Source organism: Rosa chinensis, chromosome 7 (assembly GCF_002994745.2).
Source record: "Rosa chinensis cultivar Old Blush chromosome 7, RchiOBHm-V2, whole genome shotgun sequence".
Classification (NCBI taxonomy): Eukaryota; Viridiplantae; Streptophyta; class Magnoliopsida; order Rosales; family Rosaceae; genus Rosa; species Rosa chinensis.
The window spans coordinates 60,593,339-60,598,415 of record NC_037094.1 but is presented as its reverse complement, the minus strand read 5'-3'; the positions used below and the strand labels follow the sequence as shown (position 1 = coordinate 60,598,415).

Genomic DNA, 5,077 nt, shown 5'->3' with positions numbered 1-5,077 from the left:
TGAGCTTCGATCGGCGGAAAAGCCAAGCTTCAGTCAGAGGCAATTCTCTTCCGCTAAGACCCATCAGCGACAGCCACCATCGGTCTTCCTGATCAAATACGTCTTGGCTCGGGGTGCCTTCATGGTCAAATTGTTTGACACTCAAATCAGAGCAAAGAGATAAAAAAAGCTAAGTTTATGTAATTTAGCGACATGTGTCCGCCATGTTCTCCTCCTACCGGATAGGGCACTACGTGCCTGCACTTTGCATAACTTAATGCAACTTAGTCCTATAAAAAGCATGATCGTACACATACTAACACGCGTCGCATTCACCTCCATGAGTAGTATTGTATGTGTTTATTGCAATGCATGGACTACCTCTATTAGCCTCGTACACCATCACGTGTAGCTAATTAACAGAGACGCTTGGGCTCTAGATATTTCAATGCATGTACAGCTCCTTTAGGCAAGTCAAAAGCATGCTTATTAAATAAACAAGGTTCCGTGACACATAGATCCCTCCATGATCTATTAAATTACACCAGCTTGCTTATTAAATTGCATGGGCTTGCTAGTTGCCGCATCATATGCTTGCTACATTGCTCAATCAAACACAAAGCACCAATGAAACGTTTTGGTCCTCTTCTGGAAACTAGTTGCTATATATGACGAACACTAGCTCATTTTCCATACGTCAATTATCATTATATATATGCATTTGAGCTATGCATCCATGCCTTCGATTTTTTACAATTGAATTCGAATGTATTTCTTATTCTCCCAGCAAGAATAACTGATAGATCTCCCACAATGAACCTCACATGCCTAAGTGGTCCTGTTACATCTATCTATCATTTTCACACGCAAAATAGGTACACATATAGGCAAATGTTGTGTATCATCAGTCACTAGCTACTGCATAAAACTTGTCTATTTTAGCAAAGCACATTTGCAAGCTACTAATATTGATTTTACATACTCATGGACTAATCATCTATTTTGTGTCAAGGAGATATAATCACCGATCACCTCTACAATTAACAAAAGCATCATCCTTCTACTAAGGTGTTTCGTAGAATTAACAATGGAGCGTCATGCTTGGACAACTCCAACATGATTTGGGTACTTACATCATTTCCAACTCCAACTCGCTCCAAATCGGCATAAGATAAGTAACTATATCTTCCTTCACGCTCTTTCAATTTGAGCTAATGCCATGCCAATACCATGCTTTGACTACTTTAAGCATGCCCACAATATATCACACTTGATATGCATCTACATGTCTACATGATCCTTAAGCATGTTTACAACAATGCAAAAATGTTATTTGCATCCACATTACAAGTACATGCTATACACGTATGCCATGCTCCTATTTTAATTGCAAAATTAAATAAACATAGGACACTCAAACAAAATATTATTACTTGCTCTATTTGTTTGTCATTGTTCGTACAAATACAAACTTTACGAGTCTATGGTCTACGACCAACCGCCAAGCTGTAAGGCAACGCCTCGTAATGACAATGACCGCTACGTGGCATTGCAGTCAAGCTTTTTCTCCTTCGGGAAAGAGCAAAGGGATCGGTTAACACAGCCTATGGCAGCCATTGATCCGGCAGTTAACCCCCGATGCTTGGGTATCAAAGATTAGGTTCGCTACCTATGCAGCTCCCCTCATCAAAAAATTTCCGACCATACGGACGTCTATACACTACAAGAAATTACCCAATTAGTCATAAAAGTATTAGTGACAAACCAAAAATATGTCACCCATAAGGGGATTGGTGACAAAGTTTTGAATTCGTCACTAAATTTTTCGCTCCTTGGAGAAGCCAGGCTGCACGTATTTTGGTGACAAACAATATAGAATTAGTGACGTATATTTTCGTCAATGAAAGTGCAACAAATGCAAAAATGTGTTGTTTTGGTAAAGGAATTATCCACCAAGTCCAGCTCTCTCTAGTCAACAGCTTTTCATCCATTCACTTTCGAGATCTCTCTCTCAACATTGCCACCACCCGTAAACCGAGCCCTAATCAAATCGCCGCCTTCCACCTTCTAATGAAATCGCCCATCAATTGAACAATTTTCGATTCGGGTTGTTGGCGTATGGGTTCTCATTGGACTCCTCCTGAGGCTTGACTGAGTCGACGAAGTGAGGTAAGGAAATCGATTGCATTGCATTACTAACTTTCTTCGGCTCCGACTATTCGCACCCTTCTCACCTTTCTGGTCTGCTTCTTCTCTCCTCGTTTCAATTTCTCTGCTTTGCTTTTTGATTCTGCAATTTGGTTCACGATGTGAACAAAATGAGAATATTCCTCTGTCATTAAATCCGATTGAACTCAAATGCTTCCAATTTAATGGCGGAGTCGTGCCAGTTTCGTTCTGTCCGAGCGGAATTCGTGAGGAATTTCAATTCAACTCGGATGCTTACTCTATTATGTTCTCGGAAAGTTCACGTCTTGGGTCAGTTCTCAACCTCTTTTTGCTTGGTTTATGTTTTGGGCTTCTTGTTTTTACTAGTAGATTCAATGTTATGTTGAGGCTTTCAGTTATGATCTACTAGAAATTATCTGTGATTTAATTCATTATGGACTGAAAGCTTTAGTCATTGCTTGTGTGAGATTTGCTTTCTTGCCTTTTTTTGTTAATGCAAAGTGAATTTTGTTGGGTTTTTCTTCTTTTGAATTCAGGATGCTTTAAGTGAAATAAATTGGGTATGTAATTTCATGATAGACTAAAAGACGCTTAATTCAGAGCTCCAACAATGTTACTTTTGTTACTCATTTGTTCTTTGGTTTCAAGTTCATTGTTATTCAATTATAAGGCTTTCTTCCGTCATTGTGCTTTGTATTTATCTCTTGGGATGTTTAGTTTTATAGCCAACACATTTGATGCATGAGACACAGATTACTTACGGCTTGCCATTTTGTTTCTAAGAAGTCTAAATTGCTCTCAACCTGTTGCTTATCTCTTAAGTGGGTACCCCTTTCCATTTTTTCTACTTTCTAGATCTAAAGAGCTGTTAGTTTTAAATGATTCTTTGTAGGTACAATTTATAAATAGGACCTGTGTGGTAGAGAATTTTTTTACAAAATGTAAATGCATTTAGAAGGTTAAGTGAATTTCATTTTAGAATTGAGGTCTTTTTCCCACTGAAACATTCGAAACTTCAAAATTCTGATCCCATGTTAGAGTTTTAGGGTTGGTGAATTTATCTGTTTTCCTCTTTCTTTGTTATCAGATAATAAGATACCTATACTCGAAAACTTGGGAGCTACAGAGGTATGTATCTACTTTAAAAGAAGTATTATCCTAAGTGTGTTTAGTTATTGGGTTTTATGTTTAGCTGCTTGACGTTACTGAGTGGGTTTTGCTTTTAATCTAAACAGGACCAATTTGACACCATTGATTTGTCGGACAATGAAATTGTTAAGCTGGAAAACTTGCCCTATCGTTATCGTTTGGGTACTTTGATTATTAATAACAATAGAATTACCCGTATCAATCCCAACATTGGAGGTAACTTCAATTCTTTAACTTTGTATGTACTGTTATGTTTTGTACTCTGTATGCTTGTTCTGTGTTGCTTAAGACCTAGTTTTTCATTGCAGAGTTCTTGCTGAAGTTACATACTTTAGTACTTACCAACAACATGCTAGTCAACTTGGTAGAGATTGATCCTCTTGCATCCCTTTAGTAGTTGCAGTGTCTTAGCCTGTTGGATAACATCACAAAGAAACCCAAATTATAGGCTGTACGTGATTCACAAATTAAAGTCGCTTCGGATTCTGGATTTTAATTAAGTGAAAGATAAGGTGAGTCCTTTTTCAGGTGCCAAACTCATCGTTTTTGGCCTGGTTCTACTTTCTGAGTTGGTCTTAGATTGCGTACTAATAAGTAATAACATATTCATTAGGTATATAGTTGGGAACACCATAACTTTGTGCCTCTATGATGCTATAGTCGATTCTCACATGTAAGATTACACAGTTAGCTTTACAAAGCAATATGGTAAAAATGTTACGATCGATAGTTCCAACTGTCATTTTACACTGCCTTCAATTTATAAGTTATGTCCTATATGATTTTTTTCCCTTAAAACTTGTAGTGCATGTGTGCGGGCCTTTCAATGGAGGAGCCCTTGAGGAATCAATTATAGCCTTTGTTTGAGTCTTTGAGAGCAGGTCTCAGTTCTGTTGTTTTGTTGAATTCTTTGAGTTAGGCTTAGTTGTGTAAACTATTGTAATTAATTTTTGGTCTTTAATCTCAAGGCGGTATTGAAGATGGTGAAGAACCCAAATCAGCAGTATTAGGGAAATACAAGAAAGAGACGGGGGTAGCGTCTGCTGACAATTAATGGCATGTCGTTCTTATTAAGCTTGCAAAGATGAAAATGTTGGCTCAGTATGCACAAGAGGAAGATGATGATCAAGTCTAGTAAGTTCATTCTTAGTTTGTTTGATGTATATTAGCTGTGTTCATATCATTTTTTTCTTTCTCATCCCCAAAACAATTCTGCTTCTTGGCTTTTGCATCAACTTCTTGTAACAGTTGACACAGAAAGATGATGTATTGCTGCAAGGTCAAGACCCAAAGACACCATTGGCGTCGTGATGGGATGGTAATATTGATGAAAATGAGCAAGGGAATGATAGAAATGATTAGAATGTATATTAGGAGTTTCACATTTCACAAGATACTTGAACATATTTGTGTTTATCTATGAATATTCTCAGTTTGTACTTTGAAATGCAATATATGATAGTTCAATTGAAATATGTGCTAGAACATGCAATAAGCTATAAATATGATGAACGTAAAATAAATTTTCAAATAATCTATGAAATTAAAAAATAATAAAAAATAAAAAATGGAGACGAAATGAAGTTCGTCACCCCTTGAGATTTGGCGGTAAACAAAAAATTTGGCTCCAATTTCTGGAATATGTCAAATTTTGAGAGAGAATTGGTGACGAAATATCAAGGATTGGGTGACAAATTTATTTCGTCACGTAAACATATTTTGGTGACGAACTTATCATTTCGTCACCCAATGGAATCGGTCACGCACTACAGGTGACTAA

At 37.2% G+C, this 5,077-nt stretch overlaps 1 long non-coding RNA gene across 1 annotated transcript; it reads left to right on the top strand.

Annotated features, from left to right (window-relative positions):
• Nucleotides 1-3,599: 3,599 nt before the first annotated feature.
• On the top strand, nt 3,600-4,547 carry LOC112180152. The gene is made up of 3 exons (XR_002928128.2): nt 3,600-3,809; nt 4,103-4,178; nt 4,266-4,547. It is a non-coding gene; the product is annotated as an uncharacterized LOC112180152 (long non-coding RNA).
• Nucleotides 4,548-5,077: the final 530 nt, after the last annotated feature.